Below are 23,764 nucleotides of genomic sequence, written 5' to 3' on the forward strand. Positions count from 1 at the left end.
CTTCTTTGCTATTGGAATAAAAACCAACCTTTTCCACCCCTGGGCCACTGCTGGGGTTTCCAAATTTGCTGGTATATTGAGTGCAGCACTTTAACAGCATCATCTTTTAGTACAAGTAAAGTTTTGTCCCCCTTGACCCTCACTTCCTCATTTCCTCCACCCCTAGCCTCTGGAAACCACCATCCTACTTTCTTCTTCTATGAGATTGTTCATGCCACATGTAAGTGAAATCATTCAGTATTTGTCTTTCTATGTCTGGTTTATTTCACTTAGCAAAATATCCTCCAGGGCCACTCTTGTTGTCACAAATGCAAGATTTCCTTTTTTTAAAAAAAAAAAAAAAAAGGCTGAATTATACTCCTCTGTATGTGTATTAGTCTGTGTTGGGCTGCTATGACAAAATATCAGAGAGTGGGTATCATTAAAAAACAGAGATTTATTTCTCAGATTATGGAGGCTGGGAAGTCCATGATCAAGATGCTGGCAGATCCAGTGTCTTGTTAAGATCCACTTTTTGTCATAGTTGGCGTATTTTCACTGGGTCCTCACATGGAGGAAGGGGAGAGGGAGATTTCTTGGGTCTCTTATATAAGGACACTAATCTCATCTATGAGGGCTCAAGCCTCATAACCTAATTACCTCCCGAAGACTGCATTTCCTAATACCATCACCTTGGGAGTTACAATTTCAACATATGAGTGGAGGTGGAGCACAAACATTCAATCTATAGCACTATGCATATATCACTTTTCTTTACTGTTCATCTGTCAGTGGACCTTTAGGTTGTTTCCATATCCTGATGATTGTAAATAATACTGCAATGAACATGAGAGTACAGATATCTCTGCAAGATTTTTATTCCAATTCCTTTGGATAAATACTCAGAACTGGGATTGCTGGATCATATGGTAGCTCTACTTTTAATTTTTTCAAGAATCTCCAAATGTTTTCCATAGTGTCTATACCAATTTGCAGTCCTACCCTCAGTGTATAAGGATTCCCTTTCTCCATATCCTGAACAACATTTAGCTTTAAAAAATAAATAATAATTAAAGTCATCATAGCAGAGTGAGGTGATATCTCATTATAGTCTTGATTTGCATTTCTCTGATGATTAGTTATGTTGAGCACCTTTGTATATACTTGTTGGTCATTTGTAGATCTTCTCTAGAAATGTCTATTGAGGTCCCTTGCCCATTTTAAAATCTGTTTTTTTGTTAAGGAGTTACAGAAGTTTGTTATATATTTTGAATGATATATGGTTGGCAAATATTTTCTTCCATTGTGTATGTTGCTTTTTCATTTTGTTGATGGTTTTCTTTGCTCTTCAGCAGCATTTTAGTTTCATGTAATCCCACCTGTTTACTTTTGCTTTTGTTTCTTGTGCTTCTGATGTCGTATCCAAAAAAAAAGTTGTTGCAAATTGTCAACTGAAAAAAAAAAAGTACAACCTAAAAGTTGAGAATTATGTTTTATTTGGGGCATTACTGAGGACTTAAGTCTGGGATATCATCTCTCAGATAGCTCTGAAGGGCTGTTCCAAAGAGGTAAGGGAGGAGCTAGGATATATAGGAGTTTTTGTTAAAAAAAAAAAAAAAAAAGAAGAAGAAGAAAAGAAAGAAATGAACAGGTAGTTGAACATCAAAAGATTATTGCTAATTATAGAAAGAACAGATGTCTCGAGTTAATGAACTTAGTACTGTTCTATGTATGGGAAGATGAAAGTCTGGGCTCATTGAAATCATTCTTTTCACATGTACCTTAACTATCTGGGTCCAGTATTCTGTTTTTCTCCATCTTGAATCCTCTCAGTGTGCATTGTTGGAGGTGGCTGCAGTGCCTGAAGACTTGTTGGTCCCAACATCATTTGTTTACTGATATGGTAGGCAATATTTTGTTGTCCACACAAGACATATGTCAAGGAACTTCTTCTTGAATGTTCCAGTCCAAGATGGTGACACAGGGGGCTTCTGAACTCACTTCCTCCCATGGACACACCAAATCTATATCTGTACATGGATCATTTCCTTCTGAAAAAATCTATAAACCAGCTGAATGATTTCTACATGTTGAGCAAATAAGAAAATACATCAAAACAGGTAGAAGATGCTGAGTCCTCTTGCCATAAACCTTATCTTCATCACAGCAACATACAATCAGGAGGGAAACCCTGAGGAGCAGAACGTTTTGACTCAGAATCTAGCGCCACAACTTTTAAGACTTCCACCTGAATGGTGGGCCCCCCAAACACCTATTTTAAAAGCCACTGGGGCTTGTGTCCACAAAACCCACTTGATGATAGCAAACAAGAAACAGTTCTTAACAGGCTCAAGAGAACTCACTGTGGCTCTCCCCTCTAGGGGTCATCACAGAGGTAGCAAACAGAAGTGCCCATCTCCCAGTCTTTCTCAAAAGAGGCATATTTGTGAAAGCTGATGCAGACATCCAGGATTCTAATTTAGCATACATTTGTGATTCTACGCAGAGACAAGGAGGCTGGCAGGTTTGGTTCCCACATTCTCCCTCTGGCCTGCTCCAGGTCATTGGCGTCTTACTGGAAGAAGAAAGTGCAAATATCTGCCACATTTGCTTTTGTAGCTGCTGCCCAGATGACACCCTTCTTGATTACCCAGTTCCAGTGGCCAATTTGGCTTCATTTGTGGATCCCACAGGACTGTAGCAAACAAAGAAACAGTTTTTAACCAGCTATCACCCCAAGGCTCAGCATAGAAGAACCAGATAATAAAGCCCACCTCCCAACCTTTTCCTGAAAGAGATCTACATGCATACTTTACAGGCTACTGCTTAAGAGTCAGACTTCTAGTTTAGCACACATCTAGAGGCTGATTGCAAACCTCCCTCAAGATCAGGGAAGCCAGCAAAAATCACTTCTGCATTCTCCCTCAATCACATTCCAAACCACTAGTATCTCCCTGGAAAGAGTTTGTGCATACAACTGATGTCCCTGCTTTGTGGCTGCCACCCAGGGAAAGCAACCCTTGATTGTTTAGCTCTGGTGCCATATTCGACCATGTTAGACCAGATGGACTTAACAGGTAGTTACAGAACATTCCATCCCAAAGCAGCTGAACACACATTCTTCTCAAGTGCACATAGAATACTCTCCAGGATAGACCATATGTTAGGCCACAAAATAAGTCTTAATAAACTTAAGAAGATTAGAATCATATCTAGCATCTTTTCCAACCATAATGGTATGAAACCAGAAATCAGTTATAAGAAGGAAAATGGAAAATTCACAAATGTGAGTAGATTAAACAATATGGTCCTGAAAAACAAGTGGATCAAAGAAGAAATAAAAAACAAAATAAAAATGTATCTTGAGACACATAAAAATGGAAATACAACATACCAAAACTTATGGTATCCAGCAAAAGAGGAAAGTTCTAAGTAGGACAGTTCTAACGAAAGGACAGTTCTAAGAGGAAAGTTCACAGTAATACATGCCCACATTAAGAAAAAAGAAAGATATTCAATAAACAACCTAATTTTATAGCAACTAAAAAAAAAGAGAGAGAAAAGAAAACCCCAAGTTAGTAAAAGGAAGGAGATAGTAGGGATCAGAGTAGAAATTAATGAATAGAGACTAGATAGGCAATAGAAAAAAACAATGAAACTGAGATGATTTTAAAAAACAACAACAACAAAATATATGAAGCTTTAGCTAGACTTGGAAAGAAAGAGAGAAGAATATTATTCAGCAATAAGAAAGAAGGAAATTCTGTCATTTGCAACAACATAAATGAACCTGGAGGGCTCATTCACTTTAAGTCAGACAAAGACAAATACTGCATGATGTCACTTAAATATGGAATAAAAAATAATGTCAATCTCGTAGAAACAGAGAGTAGAAAAGTGGTTGTCAGGGGCTAGGGAGTGAAATAGGAAGCTACTATTAGAAAGCTAAACTTTCAGTGATAAGATAAATAAGGTCTGAGGATCTCATGTAAAACATGGTGACTATAGTTGACAATACTGTATTGTATAGTAACTGAAATTTGCTAAGAGTAGAACTTAAATGTCCTTACTAAAGAAGAAGATGGAGAAGAGAAATAAGTGAGATGATGGTTATGTTAATTAATTCAATCTGGAGGGAATCATTTTACTCATACACACATGCACACACACGAAAAACAGGAAAAGACAAGGGTTTCCCAGTGCATTTCTCAAAGCTGGTATAACCCTGACACCAAACCTGACAAAGACTGTGCAAAAGCAAACGAACAAAAATAATATCTCAAATTTGTTCTATCTCTGAATACAGATTTGTTAAAAATCATGAATAAAATACTAACAAATTGAAACCTGCTGTAAGTTGACCAAGTAGATCTTGTTGAAGTAATAGAAGAATGATATAATTATGAAGGATAAAAGCTTGATTTATCATGTTCTTAGGTCAGAGAGAAAAAAGCAGTGATATTAATAGATATTAAAAATAATTTGATAAAAGTCATTTATGTATTCTTGATTAATCCTTTAGTTAATTGGGAATAAGAAATACTTTTTTAATATGATGCAATATGTTTAAATAAAACCAACTGCCAGTATTATTTTTAATGAAGAACACTAGAGGTATTCCATTAAAACCAGAAAAAGGACAACACTCACTCTATTACTTACTTTTACCATTTTTCTGGAAGCTCTAATGAATGAATTTGATTTTTCAAAAAATAAGAAATATGACTTAGAAAGGAAGAGAGAAGATGAGCATTTTTAATATAAAAGCAAGTTTTCTACCTGGAAAAGTATTAGATTGATGGGGTGAGAATTCCTCCCTGTGTGCAGGGAATAAGAGGTATATTGCCCATTTAGAATTTTAAAGCAATAACAAATTGACTTAAAGACTTTCTCTTTTTATTACCACTTTACACTGAAAACTCTAAACAATATCAGTGACAAAATAATCTTCTGTGAAGAAAATACTTTGCTAAGTTCTAGACAGTTGTGGCAGTTATTTTTGAGTGTGTATATATACATATATAATTATGTGTGTGTTTTATGTCATATATAATAAGTATACATATACACATACATATAAATATGCTCCAAACTAGCAGTTCATTACTTAATCTTTAATAAACTTTGTATCCTATGTGTAAATTAATTCAGAGAACTTCCAGTTAAACAGTCAGTCCTACGCACATGGATTTAGTTATAGATTGTTTGGAGAGGAAGTTTATAACCATTTAGAATCATTTGACCTTGCTTTAGGAGAATTATGAGTCTTCCATTCTGTGGTACTACTTAATTGAAAGAGTAGATTCACAACAAACAATAATGGCACAGTTGCTCTAAGAATACAGAAACAGGACTTGACTTCTTCCATTTGGCCATGTAACCATTGCCAGAAGAACTCAAAAGGGAAGATTTGACTGCCTGTATCATTTTCACCAAGACTGGAACATGATTCTAAAGCAATGGCTCAAATCATGGCAATGTTTGCTATCATTCACCTTTTTCTACAAATTTTTTACAGAAAAAGAAAAACTTTGGAAGTTTTTCTAAAATGTAAACAGAAATGTATGATGAATTTCCTGGTGATGATATTTTAGTTACAGTATTGCAGCTTCTGGAATTGTAATTTCTACCAAATCTACCCTTGTCATTTAGACTTCTGCTAGCTATTTGTGTATCTGGTGCTCTACGTGACAGAAACTTTTGAAATTAAAATTAATAAGTTTAATCAACTATAAATCTAGCCATATTGCCCAGTGAACATGAATATGCAAACAGATTAATTTTGATGAGGGCAGTGACAAACTTGTAGAAGTTAAAGCTCAAGAACATAAATTGTAATTAATATATGTTATTTCATCATTCATTCCTATGCCAGACTGATTTGTAGGTATATGTTTTCTTTCCAAAGAATACATTAATATAATTAAGACGTATTAATCTATTACTTTTCTGGTATAATAATATTTTATCTTAGGGCTTCCCAGGTGGCCCAGTGGTCAAGAATCCACCTGCCAACGCAGGAGACACAGGTTCAATCTCTGGATCAGGAAGATCCCCTGGAGAAGGACATGCGACCCACTCCAATAATCTTTTTTTTTTAATGTATTTATTTAATTGGAGGCTAATTACTTTATAATGTTGTAGTGGTTTTTGCCATACACTGACATGAATCGCCATGGGTGTACATGTGTCCCCCATCCTGAACCCCCCTCCTACCTACCTCCCCATCCCATCCCTCAGGGTCATCCCAGTGCACTGGACCTCAGCGCCCGGTCTCATGCATCGAACCTAGACTGGCAATCTGTTTCACATATGGTAATATACATGTTTCAATGCTATTCTCTCAAATCATTGGAAAATCTCATGGACAAAGGAGCCTGGTGGGCCACAGTCAGTCCATGGAGTTGCAAAGAGTCAGACATGACTAAACAAAAGTAATTTTTTTGCTGACATGATCATTTATAAAAGTTTCAAAAAGGAAAATTTTTATTGTGTCCTCTGTCATTATTATAATTTTTTTCATTTCATGATTATTATTCAAAATAACTTCATAGTATACAAGAAAGTGAAAGAAAGTGAAGTTGCTCAGTCGTGTCTGACTCTTTGCGACCACAGGTTCCTCCATCCATGGGATTTTCCAGGCAAGAATACTGGAGTGGATTGCCATTTCCTTCTCCAGGAGATCTTCCACACCCAGGGATTGAACCTGGGTCTCCCACATTGTAGGCAGATGCTTTATCATCTGAGCCACCAGGGAAGCTCAATACAAGGGAGGGAATAAAAATCCCAGCCTGCTCCAAGTATCAAATACTCTAGATACACCATTGCCAATATTTTGAGGGTATTAACACTAATAACTCTTCTCTCTCTGAGAGAGGATCAAACCCATTACATTGATTCTTTCACAGTCTTGATTATCTATACAGAGCTCTAATACTTTAAAGCTGGCATAGGTTTCACAGAATTCAGATCCTTGATTGTTCTTTTTGTATGTAGAAAATAGCTCTTGCTTCCAGGAAATCTTATAACCAACTTTATTGGGAGCAGTCATCATGGGTCTAACACAGCAGATGTTTAAGCCTTAATCCTTTGTGCATCCATCCTCTGCAAGGTGACATAATGTCCAGGTCATTTTCCCAAGTGATAAATGTCTCATATATCAGCCTCTGTCATCATAACTTGACTTTCAACATAGCATAGATGCATTTCTGAATGGATAAATACATGTTTGGAGAAAGAAATGGCAACCCACTCCAGTATTCTTGCCTGGAGAATTCCATGGAAAGAGGAGCCTGGCTACAGGCTCCAGGAGCCAGACTACAGTCCATGGGGTCGCAGAGTTGGACACAACTGAGCAACTAACACACACACAAATACGTGTTAAAGGCAACCTATATCCTTGAACATCCCCCATATGTTTTCTTTTTAGAAACTTTTTTTATTTTATATTGGAATATAGTTGAGTAAAAATGTTGTGTTAGTTTCAGGTTATAGCAAAATGATTCAGTTATACATATACATGTATCCTTTTTCAAATTCTTTTCCCATTTAGGTTATCACAGAATATGGAGTAGAGTTCCCTGGGCTATACAGTAGATCCTTCCTGGTTTTCTATTTTAAATATAGCAATGTGTACATGTCCATGCCAAACTCTCAGTTTATCCCTCCCCTGCCCCACCCCTTCCTTTAGAGAATGAATTTATGGTTACCAGAGGGGAAAGGGGGGATTTCTTAAATGTACGTGTTGCACAAATATAGAGTGACCAGTCGTCCAAATCTGCCTGCATCTGAGGGCACCAGGGATGCAGGGTTTCCAGTGCTGACACTGAGAGAGTCCAGGTACATCTGGATGGATTATCACACTAGGCATAGGATTAGTTCACCTGTCCCATATATATATTTATAAAATTTAGAAATGCTTTTGGTTGCTAGCTAATAGGAAACCCTCCCAAAATCATTTACTCAAAGCAGGTATGCATTTTCTCACATAACAGGTAGATAGAGGGGGACAGACCAGTTACTGTAGCTACCCCACGATGTCACTAATGCCCTAGGTCCCTCCTGCCTTTCTGGTTCACCGTGCTTCACATTTTTTTCTATTGATTTCATGACTGCTAGAATGTCTGCCATACCTCCAGACATCCTTTTCATTCCAATGTAGAAAGTGGGGGAGGAGAGAAGGATGTATGGACGTGGCAGACTTCTTCCCCTGTCTCATTGGCTAGACTGTCCCGTGGGCACCCCTGGCCACGCAAGCAGCTGGGGAACCTGGGATTCATGTTATAGCCTCTAGAGCAGGAGGTGGCAAGGGAGAAGGGTTGGAAATGGGTTCTGAGCAAGCCAACATACAGGTAAGGCTTGCTGCAATATCAAAGCCATAAACATTTGTCTATAGGATCTGATTCAATAGCCCCCAGAAACAAGAAGGATTATCATGATCTGGAAAATGTATAGGGTAGGTTTCTTAGCACAAGCCATGTCTAAGTATGACTCAGAAGAAATGTATTTACACATTTTCTTGCTCCCAGGCTGACGTACGTTATCATAAATAAAAAGTCCAGTCAGGGAAGAAACAGCAGAAGAGTGGGTCATAGTTCTTTCAATTTGTCAGTGATCCACAGTGAAGGGAAAATATACGCAGCAGTTCTGAGTTTATTCCTGAATGGAGAGACAGTAATCACATCCACTAGCACTCAGAACACTTTTTCCTGGGAAACACACTGAGTTTTGTGAGGTTAAAGCATGGGAACCTTTCGGCCATTTGTTGACTCCCAGAGTTAAATGTTCCTGTCCTCTGTGATTGTTAGAAAACATGTACTCAAAGGGAGCCAGAGCACTTGATTTGATGTAGTACTGTTGAGAAAATATCAAGTTCATTCATTCATTTGTCTGTTCGTCAACTTTGAGCACTTACGGACCAGACGCTGTTCTGATTGCTCTGCACACAGCAATGAACAAAACAGCAGACAAAATTTCTTGCCCTCATGTAGCTTACATTTCTAGTGATGAAATAGATGATAAATGAAATACATATATATGTTGGCAATAAGTACTATGGAGAAAAATAAAACAGAGAAGGGGAGAGGGGATGAGGGGTGAGTAGTTATTGTTAAAAGGGTGATTTTCACTAAACAATGATATTTGAGTGGGAAATGAGGGCATAGGCCATACAAATATGTGGGCAATAGGAACCCCTGCTAAAAGTATGTAAATGCAAAGATCCTGAAGCAAGAGCATGCCTTCCTCTATGGGAACAGCAGGTGAGCAAAGGGAAGCAGTGGCAGTAGTAGAGATGGGGGGTTGGGGAAGATTGTGCAAGACCCTAAGGATCATTGTAAGTACTTTGCCTTTTATCTGAGTGAGATAATTCGAGCCACTGAAGGTTTCAAGCAGAGGAGTGACGTGGTCTGATTTATATTTTGAAAGGACCATTGGTTGCAGTGATGAGAGCAGGGATGTAGGAGTACATTATACAAGAGCACACACAGGGACAGCGGACAGAAGACTCTTGCAAGAATGCAGGCGTGGGACTTTCCTGGTGGCACAGTGGATAGGAATCTGCCTGCCAATGCAGGGGACATGGGTTCGATCCCTGGTCCAGAAGATGCCACATGCCGTGGAGGAACTAAGCCTACAGACCACAACTATTGAGCCCGTGCAGCTGGAGTCTGTGCTCTGCAACACAAGAAGCCACTGCAAGAGAAGCCCACACAGCAACCAAGAGTAGCTGCCTCTCCCCGCCACTAGAGAAAGCCCATATGCAGCAACAAAGACCTAGCGCAACCAAATATATTTTTTTTAAAAAAGAAGGCAGGTGGAAGAAAGCGGGTGCTTGGACCAGGGTGATACCTGTGGAGTTGGTGTGAAATGGGGGAATTTGGGGTAAATTCATCCTGCTGGATTAGCTAACGGATGAGGGAGAGAAAGATTTTTGGCCTGAGCAAAAGGGAGACTAGAAATGCCACTTACTGACATAGGGAGGACAACGATAGTTTACAGGCATTGTTTTAGTTGCCCAGGAACTAGAACAAGTTTTCTGCAGGGAAGGTCAATTTTGAACAAGCTAAGTTTAAAAGTAGATGTCTAAGCAAAGATGTCAAGTAGACAGCTAAATATACCGGTCTAGGCTGGAGGTAGGAATTCTTGGAACTTCAGGAAGAGAGTCTGCTTCATTAGCTGGGATTTTGTCCTACTTGTCCTAAAAACAAGCAGGAAAAGACAAATTATCATCTCTGTAATTAAAGCTTTCAGGATTAAGTAGTTTGATTCCAATCACCCAGCTGTAAATAACAGATTGCATCCATCTGGGGCTCCACCTGCGCTTCAGACCACAATTGTGTTAACCTTAACATTCACAGGCCTTCTCAGGTGGCACTATTGGTAAAGAATCCACTTGGCAATGCAGGAGACATAAGAGATGTGGGTTCGACCCCTGGGTCAGGGAGATCCCCTGGAGAAGGGTATGGCAACTCACTCCAGTATTCTTGCCTGGAGAATCCCAGGGACAAAGGAGCCTGGCGGGCAACAGTCCATGGGGTCACGACTGAAGTGACTTAGCACACATGCAACAGTCACAGGAATTGCTCTACAGCACAGTGGAATGTGATCCAGAGACACATGTCCAGTTTTTAACTCACGTGGTATCAAGTGAGTTAAGTCAAAGTGATGCAGCTGAAGCTAAAAGATATCCTCAAGATCAATGAAAAGTCACCCATAAATGCTATAGGCCTTTATATAGGACCTGGGTTCATCAAATAAGCAAGTGAAAAAATTTGAATATTATCCATCTATTTTAAAATTATTTCTGTGCCTTTTTCAGACTTTTTCCTTTTAAAGGAAAAAAACCCATGAAGGTCAAAGTCAAGGTCAGAAGCTTTCCAGCAGTCTTCAGTGGTTCTGATGCTGAGACTGGTGTCTCCAGTCTCAGCCCAACTGTCTCTGCCTGCTAAAGCCTGGTTTGGGTACCAAGGGCAATACTAGGGTTTCCTGAACACAACTGGAGCTTGTAATTAAGACAATGACAATTTTGGCAGTCATGGAGGCTGTGCTGCCACCTGAAACCTATGAATAATCATTTTTCACATTCCTAGCAGCACTCTGCAAACTACTTTTTCACTATCTTTTTTCACCTTTGCCAACTTTTAATTTGCATTTCTTTGTGTACTGGTATAGTTGATAATTTTCTCAGTATACTCATTAGCTCTTCTTTTTACCTTTTTATATCCTGTCACTTTCAACCAAGGCACCCTGAAGCCATAGTTTAGGTAGTGCCATAAAAGAATTAATGGATACATGTAGCTTTCTCTATAAAGCTCTCTGGGATGTGTTGATAGCTTGCTGATGGCATGCAAGGAAGAAACTGAACAATAGAGAAATCCAGCTTGGGTCACCACCGCAGAAAGGGTGGAGTTTTAAATCTGCATTAAATTGTCAATCTGAGTATCTGGTGCTAAGAGAGAAAAAGAGTTGACTAACAATCTAAATTTATGAAGCTGTTTTTCAGCTTGAGAGCTGATGCTTAGAGATGTCCCGATAGGACATCAAGGCATCCAGGGAAACTCCCCAAGCCAGTGAGTCCCATGATGAAGTCTATCCCAATATTCCCTCATTCTGTTGCTTCCATGCATGCATGCTTGCTAAGATCACTTCAGTCGCGTCCGACTCTTTGCAACCCCATGGACTGTAACCTGCCAGGCTCCTCTGTCCAGGGGATTTCCCAGGTAAGAATACTGGAGTGGTTGCCATTTCCTTCTTCAGGGGATCTTCTTGACTCAGGAATTGAACCCAAGCGGATTCTCTACCACTGAGCCACCAGGGAAACCCCAAGTGTGTGTGTGTGTGTGTGTGTGTGTGTGTGTGTGTGTATGCTTACAGTATTATGCTTGCAAATATATATAAATATATACAAATTATATGTAAATACATAATATATAAAAATACATGAATGCGTGTATGCTCAGTTGCTTAGTCGTGTCTGACTCTGTGGCCTCAAGGACTGTAGCCCACCAGGTTTGTGCGTCCATGGGATTTGCCAGCCAAGAACACTGGAGTGGGTTGCCATATCCTTCTCTAGGGGATCTTCCCCACCGAGGGATTGAATCTGTGTCTCGTGTTTCTCCTGCATTGGCAGGTGGATTCTTTACCACTGAGCCCCCTGGGAAGCCCAGTATACATAAACATATAAATATAGAATGGGCTTCCCAGGTGGTGCTAGTGGTAAAGAACTCACCTGCCCATGCAGATAACATAAGAGATGTGAGTTTGCTATGGAGAACAGTGTGGAGATTCCTTAAAAAACTGGGAATAGAACTGCCATATGACCCAGCAATCCCACTGCTGGGCATATACACCGAGGAAACCAGAATTGAAAGAGACGCGTGTACCCCAATGTTCATCGCAGCACTGTTTACAATAGCCAGGACATGGAAGCAACCTAGATGTCCATCAGCAGACGAATGGATAAGGAAGCTGTGGTACATATACACAATGGAATATTACTCAGCCATTAAAAAAAAATACATTTGAATCGGTTCTACTGAGATGGATGAAACTGGAGCCCATTATACAGAGTGAAGTAAGCCAGAAAGAAAAACAACAATACAGTATACTAATGCATATATATGGAATTTGAAAGATGGTAACGATAACCCTATATGTGAGACAGAATAAGAGACACAGATGCATAGAACAATTTTATGGACTCTGAGGGAGAAGGTGAGGGTGGGACGTTCTGGGAGAATAGCATTGAAACATGTATATTATCATATGTGAAACTGAACACCATTCCATGTTCGATGCATGAGACAAGGGCTCAGGGCCGGGGCAATGGGATGACCCAGAGGGATGGGATGGGGAGGGAGGTGGGTGGGGGGTCCAGGAAGGGGAACACATGTAAACCCATGGCTGATTCATGTCAATGTATGGCAAAAACTATTACAATATTGTAAAGTAATTAGCCCCCAACTAAAATTAAAAAAAAAAAAAAAAAGAGAGATGTGAGTTTGATCCTTGGGTCGAGAAGATCCCCTTGGAGGAGGGTATGGCAACCCACTCCAGTATTCTTGCCTGGAGAATCCCCATGGACAGAGGAGCCTGGGGAGCTACAATCCATAGGGTCACACAGAGTTGGACATGTCTGAAGCGACTTAGCATGCACACATGCATAAATAGAGAATATGTTGATATATGCTAAATATTTATTTATTTATAAACATAAATTCCCCTTTAACCAGCTTATAGAATAATAAAAATATGTTTCCTGGTAAACTGTAAGCCATTGTTTAAAATCTGAGGATAGTTTTATCTCCAAACATCACCTGAGCATTGTAGTCAAATGGGAAGCATCAGTTCAGTTCAGTTCATTTCAATTGCTCAGTTGTGTCCAACTCTTTTCGACCCCATAAAACTCATAATTTCCACTTCCTGTGATCAAGGCTGACCCAGCAATGCTGGGTGTAGAGCTCTTGCTAAAGAGGAGAATCTGAAAACTTCACACCAGGAGACAGAGCTAGAGCTTCTTAAAAGCTTCCTAGGTTTGTGTGCATCTCTAGGTATCTTTGGTCACAAGCCTGACGTTGGAAACCCTAGGATGTCATAAGAGGGTTGATTTTTCAAAGTGGGCTGTGTTGTCATGGAGAGGATGTGGCAAGTCTATAAATTATAGTAAGGTGCCTCAAGCAGAAGGCCACCTTTCCTCTCTTCCTTCTTCCTCTTCACCGCTCATGTCTTCTGAACATTGAATTCCGAGGTTAACTGATTTCCCATCAGTTGACCCCCTCTCAGTAGCAGAACCTCACTCAGTGTGTCTTCTGCAAACCACAGAAGACCTACTTGTAGTCCTCAAAACTTTTTTTGTGCTTCACTCTTTTTACCTTCATTTACTCCTCCTTTGATGCTCTTCCTTTATGTAGATCTGAGTTTCTGACCTACAATATCTTCCTTCTCTCTAAAGAATTTCTTTTCACATTTATTACAAGGCAGGTCTTTGGGAAAGAGGGATGGCTCTGAAGGGTGTGCATGGGAGGGATTGGTGCAGAAGAGGGTGGGATACTGTTTACACTTGGTTTGGAAGTCAGTTTCATGTTTGGTGTCCCTCATTTCCTGAGAGTTTAGGATCCTTCGTTTCCTATTTTTCAAGTCTTTTAGAAGTCTCTTTATTTTATTTTTGTAAAAAAAAATTCCTCGAACAGCTGAGAGACAGGAAGGTAAGGTGGTTAGAGGCTGGTGAAACTTTCGATTCAGATGGAAACCCTAGAGGAATTTCAAACCTTTTCCTGAGCTTTAGTTTCATTTTCTGGAAGATTTCCTCAACACTTACCTCCACTACACCCCCAGAAATAGTCATTTCAAACTAGGGGAGGGATTGAAGCACTTTCTGAGAAATAAATTGGGTAATGGTAGTTTTTGGTAAATCTTTCAACAAGTAAGGAGGGTAAGAGACCTTACATGTCTTGATTTAGTTTAAATGTAATGGCTGCAGGCTTATTTATGGAAGAAGGATTAAAAGACATAACCAAAAGACATGTGTGGAGGTGGGCTGAAGTGGGTGGCTGATTAAAGGACTAGCTGGATGATATTAACATGGAAGTTGGCAGTGGAGTGGGAGAAATGATGGAATTAATTTAAAATGTATGACCAGTGCAGTGTACTACAGATGTATTTTCACAGTTTGAGACTTCTGGTCCGGGTTAGAGTTGACATGAAAATAATTCCTCAGGATGTAGTCATTCCTTCTGAAGCTCCATGTCTGTTGTGCATTCAGCACACAGGATACAAGTGTCATCCCTGAAAACTGTGGGGGAAAAGTGAACACTGGCCATGCCACACATCTCCATTTCAGGACCCACCCAAGTGGCTGCATCTTTACACAACTCTCTTGCTTCCACTGCATCCCCCCATGCCCTGGACATTGATTTGGGAAGGCTTTCACTGGCCTCCAATCACTGCAGAAAGGGCTTTTGCCTAAGATATCCAGCGTTCTTTTACAATTCAGTGCAATCTGGGGCTGACATTATTCTTGATCGTTCTCACTTATCACAGTGAGGTGAGCAAGAGGAGGGGCCTCTTTAAAAAGAAAATTAAGAAACAATCTATCTATAGCATTCAAAGGTGGATCATAGATTCCCTCCTCTCCTAGGCATGGATGATCCCTGGTAGACTGAACTTGCATGCGCGCACGCTAAGTCGCTTCAATCATATCCAACTCCTTGAGACCCTATGGACTATAGCCCGCCAGGCTCCTCTGTCCATGGGATTCTCCAGGCAAGAATACTGGAGTGGGTTTCATGCCCTTCTCCAGGGGATCTTCCCCATCCAGGGATCAAACTTGCATCTCTTATGTCTCTTGCAATGGGAGGTGGGCTCTTTATCACTAGCGCCACCTGGGAAGACCCTGATAGACTGAACTAAGTCACATCAAATGCTCATTCAAGAGCACATTGGCTAGCTTATTCAAAAGATGCTTGCAAAATATATGGAATCTAGAAAAATGGTACTGATGAACCTATTTGCAGGGCAAGAATAGAAACACAGAGGTAGAGAACGTACTTTTGAACACAGCCAGGGAAGGAGAGGGTGGGGAGAATTGAAAGAATTGAAAGCATTGACATGTAGACCAGCTTCCCTGGTGACTCAGCTGGTAAAGAATCTGACAATATAGGAGACCTGGGCTTGATCCCTGGGTTGGGAAGATCCCCTGGAGAAGGGAACAGCTATCCACTCCAGTATTCTGGCCTAGAGAATTCCACGGATTGTATAGTCCATGAAGTCGAAAAGAGTTGGACACGACTGAGCGACTTTCGTGTTTGTGACATGTATATGTGTATAAAATAGCTAACTAGGAAGCTGCTGTATAACACAGGGAACTCAGCTCTGTGCTCTGTGATGATCTAGAAGGGTGGGATGGGGGGCGGTGGGAGGGAGTCTCAAGAAGGAGGGGATATATGTGTACTTATGGCTGATTCACGTTGTGCAGCAGAAACTAACACAACACTGTAAAGCAATTATCTTCCAGTTACGAGTTTAAAAAAACATTTGATGAGAGAATCGGCAGCACAGAGACTCAAGATAGGTGCACAAAAAGAGGAAAGAAAGGAGAACAATGTCTAGACACAAAGACCATTTTAGTCTCTCTCTCTATATATATATGAACATATAAGTGGTATGGTTTATGATAAAATACATGACTAAAAAAAAAAAGACGCTTGCAAAGTGTGTTGGTGGAGACTGGCCAAGCACACAAGCACCCAGCCCAATGAAGGTGTGTTAATCTCTTTGACCTTCAGCCCTCTGCAGCCTCTACACCTGGGTTAGCCTGGATTCTTTAGAACTGGGCCCAAAGGAACAGAGAATAGTTTTTAAACATAAAAAAAAAAAAAGTATGGGGGCAATGGTAGCCTCAGAAATAGTCAAGAGACTCACCTTAGCTGTAGGCCCCTGTATAAAACAGATCCTGCCTTGATATCAGGAAAGGGATTTTGACCATTACAGAGGCCCCCAAAGTAAAAAGAATGCTCTATCTACAGGCACTCTCTGGTCCTAGCTTCAAGCACAGGGCTGAACCAGGGACTCTGCTGTGTGGCTGGTGATTATTTCCATCTCAGAAGTTCAGGGATTCCACTGTTGCGGTGGGGAGATCCCTTTTACCAGCTGAGGCTGATTGTTCATCCAGAAGCCAGATGGTCTTTGCGGCATTTCTAATTCACCCGGAAGGGGATGTTTGTGTGCTACCCTGAGATTTGCTGATGAAAGCGGCCAGAGGTCTCCCCGAAGACCTAGACTCAGGTAATAACAGGAACTCGGCAACCCACAGACTGCAATTGTGCCTCCACAATAATAGTAATTACTGCAAGATTGATAATTTCATTTTCAATTTCCTATTTCCACTTTTGTCTTGGGCAGCTCAGAAGCCCAACAGAAAGAACTTGAGCCACTTTTGGGGTGTGATTGTATAGTAGTATTTTTATGTTTGTCTGTTTTAGCATTTATTGTTTTCTCTAAATTACAAAAATACTATGTTGCCTGTAAGAAATTGAGAAAAGGCAGAAGGTAAATTAAATGAGAATCCAATAAGCCAGTGATCACCACTACTGACACATATCATTTTATCTATCATTTTACAAAAATAAAAATGTGGTATGTGTTTAGTAAACTGATTTCTAATTTAACAGTATTTTTTTCAGTCTTTCCAAGTCACTAAATAAAATAAATTTAATCAATTTAAAACCATTATTTTTAATAGTTGCATAGGATTGTATTATACAAATATAATATATTAAATATTATATTTAAATACAAATATATATTAATATATTTAATCCATTCTCTATTGTAGATTTAGATTGTTTCTAATTATTTTTGTTATTGACAAGGAACTTTTTAGGTCAAAGCCTGTTTTTGTGAGATCAAAGTGCTTATTTTTAATAAATTCTCTGGACGTGGACACTACCTGTAGAATTTCTGGTTCAAAAATAAGCAAACATAACAGGTTTTATTATATTTATTTTCAAATTATCCTTCAAAGAATTTGTGTCTGGTTATACTCGAACCTGGATTTCCCAGATAGTTCAGTGGTAAAGAATCCTCCTGCAAGGCAGGAGCCACAGGTTCGATCCCTGGGTGGGGAAGATCCGCTGGAGGAGGGCATGCAACCCACTCCAGTATTCTTGCCTAGAAAATCCCATGGACAGAGGAGCCTGGGGGGCTGCAGTCCATAGGGCTGCAAAGAGTCAGATGCAACTTGAGCACGCACACATACTCAAACCAGCAGAGTATAAGAATTCATTTCCCCATATATTCTTTAATTCTAAGTATTATTATCATTAGTAAATATTTGTCAAATAGGTAGTTATACAATGGTATTTCGTTCTTTAAAATTTGCATTTTTCTGGTCATTATTGACCGTGACCATCAACAACAACATTTGTTTGTATTTCTTCTTTTGTGAATTGCCTGTTTATTTCCTCTGTTCACTTTTCTGTCGGACCATTCATCTTTATCTTATTGATCTACAAAAGCATAATTTGTGCCATAACTATCAAGTCTTCACTTTCCTTACAAGTTGGAAATATTCCATCCCCCATTGTTGTTTGCCTGTTAATCTTATTAAAGATTTGTTTTGATATATAGATTTTTTAAATATTGTCAGTTCCTTGCTGATTTGTATCTTTGGTATCATTCTTAGAAAGCACTTCTCCATCAAAAAAAAAAATATATATATATGTATATACATAAGTCTTTTCCTTGAGGGTTTTTAATAATTTCTCTTTTTACACTCACATCTTTAATCTTTAATTTCTCTTTTTACACTCACATCTTTTAGATGGTGGTGATATTAATTTATTGTGTGAAGTAGAAACTTTATTTTTTCCCCAAATTGTTAGTCATTTGGCCAATTATTGAAGATTTTATCTTCTATTTAACTGGTTTGAAGTGTTGCCTTTATCATATGTTAAAATTTTATGTATATTTTTATCTGCTCCTGGACTTTGCAATTTTTTTTTTTATCAATCTATCAGTCTTAGCTGTTGTTGACCCCAACTGGTGTTATTTTTATCTCAACTGGTGTTATTTTTTGTAATATATATTTCTTGTACAGTGTATTAAGTGAAAGTGAAAGTCGTCATGTCCAACTCTTTGCGGCCCCGTGGACTGACTATAGAGTCCATGGAATTCTCCAGGCAAGAATACTGGAGAGGGTAGCCTTTCCCTTCTCCAGGGGATCTTCCCAACCCAGGAATTAAACCCAGGTCTCCCGCATTGCGGGCAGATTCTTTACCAGCTGAGCCACAAGGGAAGCCCAAGAATACTGAAGTGGGTAGCGTATCCCTTCTCCAGAGGATCTTCCCAACCCAGGAATTGAACCAGAGACTCCTGCATTGCAGGCGGATTCTTTACCAACTGAACTATCAGAGAAGTCCTGGATTGTGTAGTTGGGGAAATTGCTGCGTATTTCGTTTGAAGTTTATACTTGGATATTTTATAATTTCTGTAACTACAGTCATTGGGAACCTTCTTCCATGAGATGTTTTGAAGTAGTTATTGCTGATCTATGGTAAAACCCTTGATTTTTAATAAATGTTTTAGAACATCACAGCTAACTACTCTCTTATTAGTTCCAAACTCTTTCATGTTGTCGTAACTCAGTCTCTAAGTCATGTCCAACTCTTTGCAACCCCATGAACTGCAGCATGTCAGGCTTCCCTGTCCTTCACTATCTCCTGGAGTTTGCTCAAACTCATAGAAAGCAGAAAAGTAATTTATTCCAAAAGATGACAGATCAATCCTTAAGACAGAGTTTGGTGTGATTCCACCACATCAGGACAGATTTTCCCTCTGGACGTATTCTCTTTCTGATGGTTCCACTGGAGTCTGGAGTAAACCCTTATCTGAACACTGTGTGGTATATTTAAAAATATATATGGTTTGAAAATTTACTCATATTTTATTTAGAAAATTTCCCCTTGTGTTGATAAAAGAAGTCTGTAATTTTTATTGTCATTTTTGCCTACAGGGATATTTTAGATTTTTTTAATAAATTGAGTTTTATGGATAAATCAGAACTCTGTTTACTGTTTTGTATTTTCTGAGGCGATTTTTTTTAAAACTTCAAAAAAAATTTTTTCTGAAAGGCTTGAAATAACTCTGCAGTACATTGTTTGAATCTGTCCTTTCAGAATGTTACATCTCAAGTCACTGGCAAATGTCTCTCATCAATGTAACATCTCTATCCATCCTTATATTTTGCATCCCCAGGTCTAATATCTTCAGGGCTCACTCCCAAATGTGCTCCCTAGGAGTCAGATCCTGCAGTTCTTCTGGGAGCAGAAAGAAAATTCCTATTTTCAGGCTGGTCTGAGACAGGGATGAGGGTTGATATTACAAGGTACCTGCCTCAAGTCTTTGCAGGGTTTTCAGGCAAGAGGAGACTGCTCTCCCTGCTAATGGAGAGACAACCCTTCTCCTGCTATAGACAATTCAGTGGAAACTAGGGGTTCAAGATTTTTAGGGTCATACATACAAATGTCCCCATCCCAGGTCTCACAGATTTACTCTTTTTGTACCAGGGTCCTGACTCTAACATGGGGCATCTATTGTGGTTATAAGCTGTCTCTTTCTCTATTTTGCTACCTTTATAATTAGATCCTGGACCTGATTTTTGACATGGTCTGCCCTATAGCTGGTTTCCCTGGTAGCTCAGCTGGTAAAGAATCTGCCTACAATGCAGGAGACCCCGGGTTGATTCCTGGGTCAGGAAGATCCTCTGGAGAAAGGATAGCTACCCACTCCAGTATTCTTGGGCTTCCCTGTTGACTCAGTTGAAAAAGAATCCGCCTGCAATATGGGCTGGAAATGAGGTATCTCAATAACTGCTTCTTTAGAAACGACCTGCCTTACACTGCATGCTTTCTTTGTGTATTGAGAGTTGTCTCTCCTGATTCCATCATTTTCTTTTTTAAGACTTTTGATGTAATTAACGAAAGTTAGACAAAGAATTAACAACAACAACAAAAAGAACCAGCCTCCCCCAACAAAAACAACAAAAAACCCACCTCTCCTGGAACTAGCAAGCGATTATATCAAGGCTATGGAACACAAAGCATACAAAAGGCAATCACTTTCCTACATACCAGAAATAAATATGGGGAATTTGAGACAAAGAGCACAGTACCATTACATTAGGACCCCCAAGTGGAATATTTAGGTATAAATCTAAGAAAATAAGTACATAATCTATATGAGGAAAACTATAAAGCTTTAATGAATAAAATTGAAGAATTAAATAAATAGATATTGCATGTTCATGGATAGGAAGACTCAATATTGTCAAGATGTCAGTTCTTCCCAGCTTTGTCTAGAGATTCAATGCAGTCCCAATTAAAATCCCAGCAAGTTATTTTATACAGACTGATTCTAAAGTTTATGTGCAGAGTCAAAAGACCCAGAATAGCCAGTACAATATTAAAGAAGAACAAAATTGAGGACAAACACCATCTGACATTAAGAATTACTATAAAGCCATAGTAATCAAGACAGGTGTTATTGGCAAAAAAAAAGAAAAAAGGCAAATATATCAATCAAACAGAATAGAGAATCCAGAAATAAGCCCACTGATCTTTGACAAAGGAACAAAGGCAATACAAAGATAGTCTTTCAACAAACGGTGCTGGGAACAACTGGACACTCATGTAAGAAAAAACAATTCTGCACCCAGGACTTACATCTTTCACAAATATTAACTCAAAATGGACCACAGACCTAAATGCAAAATGCAAAGTTTGAAACTCCTAGAAGATAACATGGGAGAAAACCTGGATGACCTTGGGTTTGGTGATGAGTTTTTGGATACAACACTAAAGCTATAATCTGTGAAGTAAATTCTTAATAAGCTGGATTTCATTAAAATTAAGTTTCTACTCAGCAAAAGACAATGTCAAGAAACTGAGAAGATGAGCCACAGACTGAGAGAAAATATTTGCAAAGACCCACCTGAAAAGGGACTGCTATCTGAAGTATAAGAATTCTTAACACTCAACAATGAGGAAACAAACGACCCAATTAAAAAATGAGCTAAAGATCTTAACAAACACCTCACCAAATAAGAAATACAGATGGAAAATAAGCATATGAAAGATGCTCCACATCAATATGTTACCAGAGAAATGCAAATTAAAACAACAATGAGATATCACCACACAGGTTTAGAATGGCTACAAGGTGGAACACTGACACTGCTGAATGCTGCAAGGATGTGGAGCAGTAGGAGCTCTCATTCACTGCTGGTAGGAATGAAAAAATAAACAGCCACTTTGGAAGATGGTTTGGCAGTTTCTTACAAAAAATATATTCTTACCATATGATCCAGCAATTTCACTCCTTGGTATTTACCTAAAGAAGTTGAAAATTTATGTCCACAAAATAACCTGCACATAGATGTGTATGTCAACTACATTCATAATTGCCAAAACTTGGAAGCAACCAAGATGGCTTTCAGTCAGAGAATGGATAAACTGTGATACATCTAGATGATTAAATATTATTCAACTCTAAAAATAAATGAGCTACCAAGCCTTGAAAAGATGTGGAAGAAAGTTAAATGCATATTACTAATTGAAAGAAGCCAACTGGATACATTTGGAATCTCTATGATTCCAAATATATGACATTCTGGGAAAGGCAAAACTATGGAGACAGTAAAAAGATCAGTGGTTGTCAGGGCTGGGGGTTGAGGGGAAGGAAGAATAGGCAGAGCACAGAAATATTTTCAGTACAGAAAATTCTCTGTATGATGAATTCATTATAATGAATGCACTGAATGTACAATACCAAGATGAACCTAAGGTAAACTATGCTGCTGCTGCTTTGAGTGATTATGATGAGCCAATACAGGTTAAGCAATTATAACAAATGTTCCACTCTGGTGAGTGATGTTAACAATTGGGGAGGCTATGCATGTGCTGGGGTAGGGAGTATGTGGGGAATGCAGGTACCCTCCTCTCCATTTTGTTGTGAACATAAAACTGCTCTATAAAGAATAAAATCTTTAAATACATACACACCAAATCAGGTGGTACAAATATTAAGTTGATACAAATCCAAATATAATAGTATTCCACTGAATATAAATGAATTAAATACTCCAATGTAAAAACTGAGATTTTCAAATTGAAAATAAAATCAGAAGTCACCTAGGAGTAAAAAAGCAAAGCCTGAGACTAAGGCTTAGGTATAATTGTTAGGGAATGTATTAATAGCTCTAGGGCTTGGAATGGAAATGAGGAAAGAGTAGGGAAAAGAAATAGGCAAAGAAGAAGAGTCAAAACAAGGATGTGAAGGGTAGATATATGTAAATGTATAACTGATTAACTTTGCTGTACAGCAGAAACTAACACAACATTGTAATCCAACTATATTCCGATAAAAATTAATTAAAAAAAACAAGAATGTGTTATCAAGTTGACTAGCTGCTACGGAGTGTTCCATCACAATGGATGATCTAAGATGCTTTATGATAAGCAGCTAAGATCCTTGGGAAAGAAACGGGGGAGCATTTATCTGTTAACTCCCCCCACTTTTGGCTGAGGGTGTTCCAAATGGCATTAACTGCTTCTTACCCATGTTGAACAGGCAGGGTCCCACTGGTACCCTACACTGAGGAAAGAGCTGGGGCTGAGAGAATCTCAAGTAATTCCCAAGAGGTGTCCAATAGACCATCCAAACACTGGGACTGGAAGTTTTCTTCTACAACTTAAAATTTTTCTTTAAGGATTAGTCATCAGATTTATATCTCCCATTTAGTTCATTTTGATAACTTACATATTTCTTTGAGAATCATCCCATTTCATCAAGTTCCTCAAATAGGCACCATAGTTTTTCTGTTTGTTTGTTTGTTTTTGATTGTTTTTGGCCACACAACATATGGGATTTTATCCTCAACCAGGGATCGAACTGGTGCCCCCTGCAATAGAAGTACAGAGTCTTAACCACTGCACTGGCAGAGAAGTCCCCTAGGCTAGAATCGTTTTTTCGCTCTATTTTTAAGTATACTTTTAGGAGGGTGTATAATATGTTTTTTATGGTTTTATATTACAGAAACAAGCTTGGATTGAATTATTAATCATACTTTTCTGTTTTTCAGTAAATTAATTTCTGCTTTCATTATATTAGTACTTTTTAATAGGCTTACTTTACGTTTATTTTAGATTAAAAAATTTTCCTTCTTAGTCTAAAATATGTCACTTACAGAAACAGATAATATAATGAGGGCTGGATGGGGGGGAGGGAAATA

The 23,764-nt window shown here is 38.9% G+C and overlaps 1 long non-coding RNA gene across 1 annotated transcript in view; it reads right to left on the bottom strand.

Annotated features, from left to right (window-relative positions):
* Window positions 1-378: 378 nt before the first annotated feature.
* Window positions 379-23,764, bottom strand: part of LOC145544622 (uncharacterized) — a 28,499-nt gene continuing 5,113 nt past the window's right edge. The window contains exons 2-4 of the long non-coding RNA XR_014081489.1: window positions 23,293-23,434; window positions 1,761-2,674; window positions 379-1,430 (exon numbers count right to left, since the gene is read on the bottom strand). This is a non-coding gene — a long non-coding RNA (uncharacterized LOC145544622). The remainder of the gene's footprint in view (window positions 1,431-1,760; window positions 2,675-23,292; window positions 23,435-23,764) is intronic.

The sequence above is a fragment of the Giraffa tippelskirchi genome, chromosome 4, assembly GCF_054371585.1.
Source record: "Giraffa tippelskirchi isolate mGirTip1 chromosome 4, T2T-mGirTip1v1.2.pri, whole genome shotgun sequence".
In the NCBI taxonomy this organism is placed as follows: Eukaryota; Metazoa; Chordata; class Mammalia; order Artiodactyla; family Giraffidae; genus Giraffa; species Giraffa tippelskirchi.